Below are 15354 nucleotides of genomic sequence, written 5' to 3' on the forward strand. Positions count from 1 at the left end.
TCGGGTTCGTGTCAACCTGACTAACCCGCCAACATGGTTCTGCCAAACTTGAACCCGAACCGATTAGTATTCGGGTTGGAGCTTGTGACCCGAACGCGATCCGATTGTGAACTGAGTAACCCGAACACGACCCGATGAACATGATTACTTAATGGGTCGTGTCAACCCAACACAATCCGATCTTTTTGAAAAGATTTTTGAATGCTGTTTTATGATTTTTTTTGAATTAGACCACTAGCAAATTGAAAACCACTAATCAGACCACTAATCAAATTGAAAACCAATAGCAAGTTAGCAACTTTCATCAATTAGCATTTTCCTAAAACATAATTATAAATCTGATAATCATATAATCATTAATCAGACCACAAAAGCACAAATTAATCAAATTGAAAACCAACACTGCAATACATCTATTTGCAAACTCTCATGATATCATCAATTGGCAATTTGACATTTCCTAAAATCAAAAACCAAATCACATCTCCATTCTCCAAAGCCTACTGCCTAGTCTGCCTCCACACAATCCAAAAAACATTTGAATTAAAATAAAATTTGAATATACAAACATGTATTGAAAATTTGAGAGGAATACAAAAAAGCAAATCCTAAGCTATTCCTCTCAAATTAAACTTAAGTTAACTAAACATAACTAAAAAATTTCAAAATTTAACAAAAGCTAGCAAACAGAATTCAGTTTCAGTCAACTTGTAAGGGTAAAACAAAACCCATAATCAACAACCAAGAGTCTAGTAAAAAGTTCTAAATCCCCTTACTCCTCCCCTCCCCTTTGGAATTTTTTTTAATGATTAAAAAATAGGATTGATGTGATATAAAGTTGAAATAATTTATATGGAAAAGTGAAAAAAAAAAAAATTGTATTGTAGTGAGTTTTTTATTTAAAAAATAATTAAAAAGTGTTGATGTGATATAAAAAGTGAAAAAAATTAAAATTTTTTGAAATTGATGTTTTTTAGGAAAAGTGAAAAGAAGTGGAGGGGAGGGGAAAGGGGATTTCAACCATGGCCAAAAAGAACGCATCCACATATAAGCCAATATCAAGGAATATTAATAGAATTTGCTCTTGATGAACTTGGAATATCATTGGAATTGAAATTCAAAGTCAAAATATCTTATTCAGGCTCATCCAACTTCATTTGTGTCAATTCTACATCAAAAGATAAGAGGAATTAGTGTAATTAAAAAATAATATAAGTTAATGAAAAAAATAAATATACAAATAACAAATATTATCTTTCTCTTCATATAACCAATCATAAGTGCATACTAGTGCCTCAACAATATCAGGTTTGAGCGAACTCTTATAATGATCAATCACACGTCCACTAACACTAAAAGTGGATTCCGAAGCAACAGTAGAAATAAGAATACTCAAAATATCACAAGCCATAGCAGCTACTGCAGGATAATGAAATTCATTTCCTTTCCAATATGAAAGAAGGTCAAAATTTCCTTCCGTATCATTCATCAACCTAGGTTCATCCAAATAAAGTTCTAATTGATTCTTATTTGATTGAACATCCTCCCCGCCACAACTAAAATATTCCTACAATTAAAAAAAGATAATATAAACATAATTTAATAAGTAGTTAGGAGTATATATACTAAGTTACTAACAATAGCTCATAAATCATAAAATAAACATATAACTTTACCTTCATCGTTGAGAAAGTCCGCTTAACTTGTGGTTGGTGTACTTGGGGATCAACACGTCTTGGTTACCAAGAAGTGTGGTGCTTGAAGATGTAGTTGAGGAATCACCATACTCCATGAAAAGAGAGACCAATTTATCACAAATGTGTCTATACTCTCAAGAACTATTAACTTCATAAAGCTTCAAATAACAAAAATTTATAAGTTGAAGCTTGTAATGAGGATCCAACCTACACTAAATTCTGACCAATATTTCTCAAATTTAGAGAGCATTTGTGTTGCCATTAATCTCTTATATTCATCTTCGCTCTCAACTTCTTCCTTCAAGGTTACATAAATGTCAAAAATCACAAGAAATTATAGGTTGACTGTAGGATATTTGGTTCCAAAAAACTCACATGTAGCATGATAAAAGGAAGCCAAAAACAACATATATTAGTCATTTTTTCCCACTCAAGTGCAGTAGGGCAATGCTTATAGTTTGAATCAATCATCTCTAAATAACTAAAAGCACGCCGATAATGAATAACAATCTCAAGCATAAGATATGTAGAATTCCATCTGGTTGGCACATCTTGTCTTAACCCCTTTTTACTATCCAATGACATTTGATTTATAGCCTGAAGAAAATTTTGTTTTCTCAATTATGATCCTCTGACATACTTCACACTATTACGAATCTTTTGGAGAGCAAAATCAATTTCTTTCAAACCATCTTAAACTATCAAATTAAGAATGCGTGCACAACAACGAATGTAAAAGAACTCACCTTCACAAAGAAGGGCTTGTAAGCATAATATATATATATATATATAAATAAAATGCTATTAAATTAAATAAGCAGCAGAATTATAAATACCTTCAGCCATATCTTTGTTCAAGCGAGACGAAGAAAATTTTCTACAACACCAAGAATTCTGAAAAAAAAAAAAAAAAAAAAAAAAAAAAAAAAAAAAACAAAATTTAGAGAGTTCTTCTGGCCTATGCATATGAGTGTGCCAATAGATGGATACACAAGGCTCTTAATATATAGGTAGGCCATGGACCCTCGTCATCAATTGGTTAGCTGATTATTCTCCTTCCATCAAGGAGACTAAATCAGAAATATTAATATAAAAAACCGTTTTGATTTCATGTAACTTAATGTGGAATAAATCATATTAAATCTTTATATTAAATAATTACCGTTATGATAATTATTTAAATTCCAACCGTTACAACAAATTAAATGTGTCTAAGGGACACATATGTAATTTCTTACATTCTCCCACTTGGCCTTTATGACACATATAATTCCTTATGATGTCCAGTTCTTCAATATGATTATCACTTTATTTATTCTAACCATTCATGAAATCCTCCCACTCACATAAAGAATACTACACATGAATCATGACAGTAAAACTTTATATAATAAGTCGTTACTTCCATGTATTACATATAAAATATTCCCTAAATGAGTACTATATGGGCAATCAAACTTTATGAATAAACTTCTCATAAGTTATTCGAGTCCAATTTTAGTTTTATCCCCATGGATAATATAACAAATGTGCACAAAACTTTATTAACAATAACTTGATGTCTATAGACTTAATTAGAAAGAACTAGGTACAAAAAGAATCAATGAGTCTCATATGCTCCACATGACTTTTAAACAGCTTTACCGGTAAACCATTAGTCATAGGATCCGCAATCATTAATTCAGTACTAATATGCTCAATGAGCACGTCATTCCTCTTGATGTGCTCTCTCACACGAAGATACTTGATGTCGATATGTTTACTTCTGCTTCCACTTTTATTATTCTTAGAAAAGAATATGGTAGCACGATTATCGCAGAAGATCTTGATTGGTCTCGCTATAGAATCGACAATTTTGAGACCACCAACAAAATTTCTCAACAATAATGCCTGCGTAGTGGCTTCATAGCACGCAATAAATTCTACTTTCATTATAGATGTAGTAACTATAGTTTGCTTGTTACTCCTCTAGGATATAGCTCCTCAAGCCAAGAGAAAGATATACCCTGAAGTAGATTTTCTACTATCTACACATCCAGCAAAATCTGAATCTGAATACCCAACCACCTCCAAATGGTCAGTATGTCTGAATGTCAAACCGTAGTCCTTGGTTCCTTGCAAATACCGCATGACTTTCTTTGCAGCTTTCCAATGTTCCATTCCTAGGTTGCTTTGATATCGACCCAGCATTCTAATTGCCATTGCAATGTTAGGTCTAGTGCAAACTTGTGCATACAATAGACTGCCAATTGCAGATGCATATGGAATGTTCTTAATCTGCTCCTATTCCAATGCATTTCGGGAACATTGATCATTACTGAATTTGTCTCCTTTAATGATAGGTGCTATAGAAGCCGAACAGTTCTTCATTCTGAATCCTTCCAAAACCTTTTCAATGTAGGCCTTTTGAGACAATTTTAATATTCTTTGTTTTCTGTCTCTGTGAATCTCTATGCCAATGACATAAGAGGCTTCACCCAAATCTTTCATTTCAAAATTTTGAGAAAGGAACTATTTGGCTTAATGCAGCAAACCTAAATCATTACTTGCAAGTAAAATATCATCTACATATAGGACTAAAAATATGACTTTACTCTCACTGACCTTAAGGTATATACATTGATCAACAAAGTTCTCAATAAAACCAAATGAGGTAATAACTTCATGAAATTTAATATACCAATGACGGGAAGCTTGTTTTAGTCCATAAATGAATTTATTTAGTTTGCAAGCTTTCTAAGTGTTATCATCAAAACCTTCAGGTTGTTTCATGTAAACCTCTTCTTCAAGATCCCCATTCAGAAAGACTGCTTTCACATCCATTTGATATAACTCTAGATCAAAATGAGCTACTAATGCCATGATTATCCTAAATGAATCCTTCTTGGATATTTGAGAGAAAGTTTCATGATAATCAATGCCTTCCTTTTGTGTGAAACCCTTGGCCACAAGTCTAGCTTTATATCATTCTACATTACCAGAAACATCCCTTTTGGTTTTGTAAACCCATTTGCATCCTATGGCTACAACTTTCTCTGGTAAGTCAACAAGATCCCAAACTTGATTTTTATCCATGGATTCCATTTCTTCCTTCATGGCATTTAACTATAATGTGGAGTATTCTCCACTCATGGCTTGTAAAAATGAATTTGGATCATCCTTAGGCCCAATATCAAAATCAGACTCTTTGAGGTATACAATATAATCACTAGAGATTGTTGGTCTAATTATTCTAGAAGATCTTCTTAATCCTACTTCCTCCTCATTTTGAGGGGATTGAGTAGGTTCAATATGAACTTGTTCCTCATGAGTTGACCGTTCTGAAATTGATTATGGTTCAAGGGAATCTGTTTGGATTTCCTTAAGCATAATCAAACGTCATTTAGATAAAAGAGCATTAGTCAACTCTTGTGCTTCCTCTAATTCAATCGTTTGAGGATAAGCACTCCCACTATGTTCAAGATCCTCTAAGAATTTTGCATTTATAGACTCAACAATTCTAGTATTATTAGAAGGACAATAAAAGCTAAATCCTTTGGAGTTGACTGCATAGCCGATAAAATGACCGATGGTTTTCCTTAGGTCTAACTTCTTTATATTTGGATTGTAAATCCTCACTTTAGCAGGACAACCCCATATGTGTAAGTGATTTAAACTTGGTTTCCATCCATTCCATAATTCAAAAGGTGTCTTAGGGACAGCCTTGGATGGAACCCGGTTTAATACATACATAGCAGTTTTTAAGGCTTCACTTCATAGAAATAAAGGTAACTCAAAATTACTAAAATAAAGGTAACTCAGAATTACTAAGCATGCTCCTTACCATGTCTATAAGTGTGTGACTTCTTCTTTCTGCTACACCATTTTGTTGTGGTGTGCCAGGCATTGTGTATTGAGCAACAACGCCTTCTTCTTCAAGAAATTGCGCAAATGTACCTATCATTTGTCCATTTTCTATGTACCTTCCATAGTACTCTCCACCTTTATCAGATCTTACGATCTTGATTTTCTTTTCGTTTTGTTTCTCTACTTCTACCTTATAGGTCTTGAAAGCATTGAGTGCTTCAGCCTTATCATTTAGGAAGTAGATATATATATATATATATATATATATATATATATACCGTGTATGGTCTTCAATAAAAGATATAAAATATCTTTGACCATTTAGGCATGGAGTAGGAAAAGGTCCACAGATAACTGTATGTATGATTTCAAGAATCTCAGAACTCCTTTTGGCACCTTTAGTGGTCTTGTTGGTTTGCTTTCCCTTTATGTAATCTACACAAGTACCAAAATCAGTAAAGTCAAGAATTTTTAAGACTCTATCATTTACTAATCTTTTTTTTCTCTATATGGAGATATGTCCCAATCTCCTGTGCCATAACAAAGCGGAGTTCTCATTCACAAAGCTCTTCTTTGTGTGAACACTAGAATGCAATGACAAATGATTGTTTTCAAAGTTTGGATCTAGATCAATTTTGAAAAAACCATCAATTTTGGCTCCACTACCAATAAAATTTCCACCTTTAAAAATACTAAAGGTAAAGTTTATAAACCAAAAACTAAAACCAATAATATCAAATTTAGAAACCGAAATTAAGTTTCTAGAGAAGCATGGAATAAAAAATACATTTTCCAAATCTAAAATATGACCAGTTTTCAAAATCAATCTAATGGTCCCAACTGCTTCCGCATGAGAAAACAACTTATTTCCGGAATAGACCCGTTGCTCATTGCTTGTTCCTTGCATTGTATTAACAATATGGATTGTAGAACCAGAATCAATCCACCATGTATTACAAGGAGCCTGAACAAAAAAAGATTCATGACATACTAGAAATATGATATTACCTTTCTTTTCAAGCCATCTTTCGTACTTTTGGCAATCATTCTTCATATGCCCCACTTTCTTGCAGAAGAAACAAGTATCCTTATTGTCATTTTTCTTGTTTAACAACTTGTTATCTTTCTTGAAATGCGGGGCACTTTTGCCTCTTTTACTCTTTCCCTTATCATGAGTAGCCACAAAGTGAACACTTTGTGGTTTCTCATGCTTTAGCCTTTCCTCCTCCTGAACACACATGATCAGAAGTTCATTCACTGACCATTTATCTTTATGTGTGTTATATGATATCTTAAAAGGAGTGTACTCAGTCGGGAGTGAGTTCAAGATGAAATGAACTAAGGACTCGGAAATATCAACCTCTAAGGGCTTCAGTTGAGCTGTCATGTCCCTCATTTCCATAATGTACTCTCGCACACTTCTGGATCTGTCAAAGGTTTTACTCGAGAGTTTCTTTATTAGGGTGTTTGCCAATGCCTTATCGGAACTTACAATTGTTCCTCAACGGCCCGCATGAACTCTGTTGCCTTATTGCATTCAGGGATAGAACCCCTAATGCCCTTAGTTACGTGAGACTTCATAAACATGAGACTTAGGCAATTAGATCGCTCCCACCTCTCATGCTTTGTAACTTCTAATGGCGTACTTGTATCCGTGAGGGCGGGTGGTCCGTCCATATAGAGCGTCAAATCAAGTTCTAAACACCCCAAATAGAAAAGTAAATTTTCTTTCCACTCAGAAAATTTTTTCCCATTAAGCATTGGAACAGTACTTTCTAGAATAGCAGTAGTAGAAATAGCTGCAATAATCAAAGAAAAAATTTTAATGCTATGAAATTAACTTTATTTTAAATTAACCAATGCCAATTTAATAGTAAATAGTAAATTTCAACCTACCTGTGAGCAAAGGTTGCATCACACATGAAATTTACCCTTTATTAATAAGACTAATAAATTTAAACATTAATTAATAAAATTCTCCGTACCTGTGGGCCTAAGAGAAATTTTATTTTTAATATTAAATTTGTTATCTTATTCTAATTAAGTCATAAAAATAAAAACTTCCCATGTGGGGATAAACAATTAAATTTATGAATTAATTACATAATCGATGTTAATTTTTCTTTATGAAGTTCATGTGTATAACCCTGATGTAATTATTATTATAAAATTAGGATATTGTGGCTCTCCCAAAATTATTATAATAATTACGACTTCATTAACATCTATTAACTGTATAGATGCCTGTAAATAGTCCCAGAAATAAAACAAACCAATTTGAAAATGTAGTAAACAGAATTCTCCAAGGTACAACATTAGTGAGTTCCCATGAAAGTAAGGGGGGTCACAATGAACACTCTTAAATCCCAAGACTTTTCTTGCCAGAACTTTCCTAGATATTGTATTCTTGGATAGTACTGTAAACATACACCAACATAAATAGTATTGTTAATTATTCTTAAGTCTAGGCATCAAACAAATAATATTTAAACAATATAATTAAAAATTTAATTATATTCCTAAGTTCAAGTATTAAAGAAACAATAATTTTAATACGGAATAATGTAAAACATAATAGAAATGAAATTGTAATATCAAGACATAATAAATCTTAAACAATTTAGAAAGCCCGAGTTCTAAACCCCACACCACATAAGCAATTTCTTTTATTTTTAATTCTGGATGGGCTGCTAGAAATGGGTTGGGCTTTTGGGTCAACCCACTTAATGACCCAGTTTTTTTTAAAAAAATTGGATCAGGTATCTTGGGTTTCTCAATTGGGCTGTGTTGGATTTACCTCATTGGGCTGGCTTATTCGGGTCAGCCCGCTTATAGACCCAAAATTTGCATGAGTCGGGCTGGGTCAAGTTCCATTATTGGGCTGGCCCATTCGGGTCAACCCCTTTAGTGACCCAAAATTGCATGGGTTTTAAAAAAAACCCTACTCGAATTTCCAACCCATTAACCCAGAAAAATACCCCTTTGACCCAATTTACTAGAGCTCTTGCGCCGTCTCCTACTTCCTTAGTTTTCTTTTTACCGGACCCCGGGCGTCGGCTTGCTGCCGCCTTATGCAACAGCCTTGATGGGCCACTGCTTAGCAGCAACAGCGACCCAAATGGGTCGCCGTTGGTTTAGGAACCAGGTGGCCCGTAAGAGCCGCCAGTCCCAGTGATGGGGAAAGCCGCTAGAAGCGGCCTCTCCTTCTTCGATCGACGCCGGTCACGACGGGCTGGCGCCTACCGTATGCCGGTTGATTGAAGGAGACTATTCTACCATCGGCGCCTACTATATGCCGGTGGTAGTGAAGAGATCGGGCAGTGGAGGTTTCACGGCAGTGGATCCAAACAATAATTCTACAGTGTTTCCAGAATATGTGTGTGAACATTATTTCTTTAGTGCTATTTAACTAAATAGGCTTTACAGCGTGCAATTATCTAGATAATTTCAAGACAAAACAAGCTCGGTTTCTGTGCACAAAATGGTGTAGTTTTCATGCTTTACAGTGTTCATGCTTTTCTTAAACAATTTAGACACATGTAAAACAACAAAACAATACGTGAGATGAACAAAACAAAGGTAAATTTATGCACAGAAAATTTACACAATTCAACCAAGAAGAATTGCCAAAAACTAAAAGTTGAACAAATTGGCATAGAGGCTGGCTCTAATACCACATGTAAGCATAATATATATAAATAAAATGCTATTAAATTAAATAAGCAGCGAAATTATAAATACCTATAGTCATATCTTTGTTCAAGTGAGACGAAGAACGAATAAAATTTTCTACAACACCAAGAATTTTGAAAAATAAAATAAAATTTAAAGAGTTCTTCTGGCCTATGCCTATGAGTGTGCTAATAGATGGATACACATGGCTCTTTATATATAGGTAGGCCAGGGACCCTCGTCATCAATTGGTTAGCTGATTATTCTCCTCCCATCAAGGAGAATAAATCAGAAATATTAATATAAAAAGTCGTTTTGATTCATGTAATTTAATGTGGAATAAATCATATTAACTCTTTATATTAAATAATTACCGTTATGATAATTATTTAAATTCCAACCGTTACAACAAATTTTTTGGAACAAAATTTAGAGTTACTTACAGACATAGATTCCTAATTTCTAGATATGAGCATCTGCCCAACATCATGAGTGTTTCTCCTCGGGCAAGTGTTTAGGTGACACTTCAAATTTCCAATTCCATACGTACTTGGAGCCAGGTATATAGTACTACACAACTTGCATTTTGCCTTTAACTTCTCACCCTCCATATCACGAATGACATCAAAATGTTGCAAAACGGCTGAAGTCCTCATACGCTTGTGGCACTTTTTATCTTTCCTTGCACAAATAGATTCATCTTCTATTGTAGTCAATTCAACCACATCATTGTCAAAGTCTCTAACAATATTATCAATAAGCACTTCGTTACTCATCTACACACATCATTATTAGTAAATCAGTTCGCCAATCCAAATTAGATAGTACATAAAATCTAACTCACAAAAACAACTTGGAACTTAAAAGACTAATAATTTTACCTAAACTTGATCTTAATCCTAATTCATGATTGGACACAATCACACAAGTCACACAATAGATGAGCTACTCAAAATACATGGTAAGCTTTGTTGGAATCCAAGTGATCTAGACAATAGAAGATGTACCGAAATTAATGAGAGACTAACTACATCATGTAATGTAAGCAATCATAATATTGGGTTATAAGTAAGAAGTAAATTTATGATTTGATAAAAAATCTTTTACAACTTAACCACACGGTCCACACTCATCATGCATGTATGCCATTTATACTTTCTCTATACTTCTATTAACGTTTTGAGAATATGCAGATGAAAAGTCTGTAGAAGTTGGATTCATGTCCTATTTTTGCCTTAGAAAATTAAAGCTCTACAGCCTTCAATAGTAAATAGAAATCACCCAACCAATTTCAGCTTCAAACAATCCTACTACAACATCAACATCAACAAAACAAACCAACATTAAACCACTTCTCAAAGCTTAGACATAAATTCCTCAACAAATACCGTCTCAAGAAATCAAATAATTTCTACTAACCGTCTTCCTTGAGGTAAAAGATTAATAATTCCCAACATAATAACATCTTCAAATCACACGGTTTCACGAATTGGTAAAAATTATCCTTTTATTAACAACAAAAAATCAATTCAGAGCTTAAAAAGTCAAATTTTTTACTTTCTATTTGATTTTCCTTAGGTTTCACAGGAACCCAATAGAGGAACAAAGATTAACGCACCTGTAATCTGTCGATCGATGATCAGTGAATGAGGCGTCGTGGTTGTGTGTGAGCTTAAAAAATCACACGGTTTGGACCGAAGTCACCGAACTGTGAAGGGCCTGACTGAAGCTAGGTGAGACCGTGAGGCGTCGTGGGGCCTGGGCTCGTGGTTGCTTGAACGGTGGTCGACGGGTGAACGTTTGAACGAGTGAAATAAGAAAGGTTGAAAACTGAGTTTGAAAGTTGAAAGTTTGGAACTAGGCAGAGGCAAGCAATGCATGGCTAGGGTTCCGTGATCTTTCTTGAAGTTTCTTTTTCTTCTTCTTATTTTATTTTTTATTTTTATATATATAACCGTGTTATAATTGTGTTAGCGGGTCAACCCATGGGTTGACCCGCCATACACGATTATAATCGGGTTGACCCGAACCCGATAATATCAAACCCAAACCTTGTATTTTCGTGCCGGATTCGCGAGTCGTATCAAAAATTACCAAGCTTACCATCCTACGACTGAAGGAGTCTTGCATAGCATTACTGGTAGACCATGGCTCCAACCAGGGTGTTTCATGACTTGGCTAATAAGAAACAATCTTAAGTAGGGAAAGACGTTCCTTCTCCGGATTGCATTAAAATCACCAACAACTTGCCTTGTCTTCATTAGGACTTTAAGTTTAGAATAACTTAAAAGATAATAAGTTATCTTTATTGATAACATTAGAGTTAAGATTATGATTATAATTTAAATGTTAGAGATAATATGTTATCATTATTATTATTATTATTTGAAAACAATATGTTATCCTTATTGATAGAACTAGAAGTTGTTTATTCTAATTAGTTTTTTTACTTCTACTATGCATGTAAGTGTCTATTTAAAAACACCATAAGTTCATTAATAAAATTAAGCAAAAAACTAATATTATTAAGCTATTGAGTTAATTTTGGAGGTGTTAGGGTTTCTCGAACTCCCTTTATTTATCCGTTACGTGCTTAAGAAATTAGGCCCATAGCATAACATTTTCCAATTTTCATCTTAGAGGTAGACTCCATTTCAATTGAAATTGAGGTTTAAACCTCAATTTAATCTTTGCAATCTTTTGTTTCAAAGAAAATCACCACAATACCTTCATTGATTTTCTTTTCGCTTTTTGAGATGACTCATCAACCCCACCCATGTTTTGCTTCCACTCAACTCTCTGCATGCTGTACAGATTTCTAACTTTTCTTTCTCCTTCCAAAAAGACAAACAACCATTAAGTACAACAGGCCGAGATCTTCTCATATGCAAGCCTTAACTCTCTCATGTACTTCTTCACCTTATATGTGTGCTTAGGCAACGACACTTCCGGTCGAAGCAAGTCATTGACGAATCCAAACAACCATGTAAATGATGTTTTAGTCCATCTACTTATACACTTCAAATGATATAAACCTACAATAGCACGCTATGTTTTGTGCACCCTTCATATAGTGGCTCATCAACATCTTTTAACAAATTATTGATTTTAGTGTACAACTTTAGTTTACACACCCATTTGAGACATACCTTCATATGCTCAATGATCATGCATGGGAAAACATCATGCAACATGGCATCCTATTAGAGCCTTCATGTTTTGGCTCCATATTAATAGGGGCATTAGTAGCCAAACTAGAAGCAGTTACAATTTGTTCCCTACGAGCATACCAATATGAGTATTCCTCACAAACCCTAGTTGTCATCAAATGGTTGTACACATTATTGTTCATTTGTTGCGAACATATATGTGAACTAATCACATGAAAAGCAGCAAAAAATTCACAATGTCATGCTTCATGATAAACATATATAGCACCAGTTTTTTCAAAACATGGAAACATTCATGTGTATTCTTGAAGAAATCACATACCTTGGTGAGTGGAACTTCAAGAACGGTTTTGGGATGGAGTTTGGAGACTAGGGTTCGCTCTCAAGACCTCTAGGATATTCTTTTCAATTATGATTTCGTAACCAAAGAGTATAGGCTTTCATACACAATGCTATTTTAAAATACATGTGAATCTTAACTAAGGAAGGACTTGGAAACCAAGTCTTACTTGAACGCCCATTAACATGCCTATTATGAGTATTACTTCTTGTACAATTAGGTCAAACTTTAAAGATAATTATTAGCTTGAGGAGGGAGCTAAACAAAAAAAAAAATAGTACTAGCTTCAATGGACTTAGGACACTTGTCATGTCATGACTTATTCTAGGTTACCATTAATGACAACTTATTTCACTAAAAAGTTGTAATTGCACTCTAGTATTTATTTTGATTAATTAAGAGCCCCATTAACTTCTTATAAATACATTTGACCCCTCCATGAAATATCATAGTGAAATTAAAGTCAAAATAAATTTACTATTATTTTATTTCACTATCTCTTAATCATTGAGTCCCCGATTTAATTTCTTCATTATTCTCATACTCTTGAAATCATAATTCATTGAGTGAATTTAATTTTAGAAACTCCTCACTAAAATACCCAGGCCCGAGATTTAGAATATTCAATTTTCATTAAATGTAGGGTTAATTGATATTTTAGTACTTGCAGTAAGGCGCATTATCAAATGACTGCATCGGTTTTAAAAAGTCTTATAAGTGGTACCAGTCTTGAGTCTAAATACTGAGATGGTAATTCCGTCCATATATTTAATGGAAAAACACGTCAATACCTTTCAGAACATGACACATATCCCATACGGCTTATTAATACTATTTAAAAATTAAAAATATATTAAGTGGCTGGCAACCCTATTTAACCATTTGGGGGTGGCTGAACTACCTCTCAGTGGCTATGGGGCTGGTTCAATCACCCTTAGACTGTCCGACCACCCCCACAACAAATGGGCGTGGCTCAGCCACCCCTCAAAGGCCTTGAGGGGTGGTTGAAACCACCCCTGACTAGACGATGGTCCACATGACAATTTATAATTGGTTTGAGGTGTATACGTTGAAATTATGGACGAAAGTAACATATCATATTTAGACTCTATATAAGATTCACTTGTGATACTTTTTTAAATCGAGGCAGTCATTTGATAATGGGCCTTACCACATGTATTCAAAGCCATTTAATATTACACATCTCTTTGGTTTCAATTAAAATGATTATGAATTCCATTTTGAAAACTAGTATTTCCACAATAGTACATGTGACCACGTAACACATAGAAATTTTGACCGTACAAGATCTCCCTCCTAAATGTATCAAGTGAGCTACACCTCACTCACATTTGAGTTCACAATCCTCTAACGGTTGAGAGTCGATGTTATAAATAGTCATGAATTTAAGTTATTCAATCGGTAATAGTTTATAAAAATAACAACTCACGTTGTACAAATTAATGTATTCCAACCACACCAACATATCAACCAGAAGTCTCTACTTCCATTATTGATATGTTATAGTCTTACAAATGGGATGTCCAATCCCATTGATGACAATGAACTAGGATTTTTAAGTCACAAGATATTATGGTTTAGATCTTCTGTGTGATAATTTCATTAACACACTTGAACCATATTCAATGTGACTTAAGACAATAATTACATAAATGTTAAACAAACATATATGGATATGTCAAATGTTCTAATTTATCTCAGAAAATAAATAATTTTATTGTTAAATAAAAATGTCACACAAAATAAAGGGTCGCAAGGAGGAAGGTGAAAAGAAACTCTTAACTCGAAATCCCCCTTTTTTTCATAAGTAATTAACCCAAATAAGACGGGAAGCCTAACTGACATAACTACAAGTCTACAAGTGATAAAGACATAATCTGTAGTCCAATCAAGAGCAAAGGAACAAAAGAAAAGAAAAGAAAAGTAGAAAGAGCAAAATATGATTACGAAATAACAATCACGCCAAGCAAGAAGCAAATTTACCCATATACCAAAACTCAATTAAGTTAAATGACAATGTATTTGAGCTTATATATATATATATATATATATACACATACTAGAATAAGATGTCCTCCAATTAACATTGATGAAACTTAAACCTAATTTCGTGTATACATTGATGAGATTATTTCTAGATCAAAACCATTTAAAGAAATCCGTAAACAGTATAGATAGACATCTTCTAAATTTTAATTTAAATTAGTAAACTCAAAATTGTTTATTTCTTTATTTGACTTTAAATTGTGAATAAAAATGAATATCTAGACAAATCTAAATTATTACATTGTTCTTTCTTATATAAGCACCCCTAACATATTCATTATCTTATAAGATTATTACAAATTGTCACGAATATAGATAAAAATAAATGAGAACCAGTTAATATTGCTACGATGCTGCCCTGCTCTTGTTAATTTCGAGAAACATTAAGTCAGATCACTTTGTGTACCCACTCTCGTCAATTAAACTCTAGACCCATGCAAACACCCTCCACACAGATCAAGTAAGATTCCGACTTCTCCGGTGGTCATGACCCCAAATAATTGTCTTTCTAGATAAAGATGCTGATAACCATATGTACTTAGATAATAACCTACTAAAGTTT

This window comes from Alnus glutinosa, chromosome 11, assembly GCF_958979055.1.
Source record: "Alnus glutinosa chromosome 11, dhAlnGlut1.1, whole genome shotgun sequence".
NCBI classification, from domain to species: domain Eukaryota; kingdom Viridiplantae; phylum Streptophyta; class Magnoliopsida; order Fagales; family Betulaceae; genus Alnus; species Alnus glutinosa.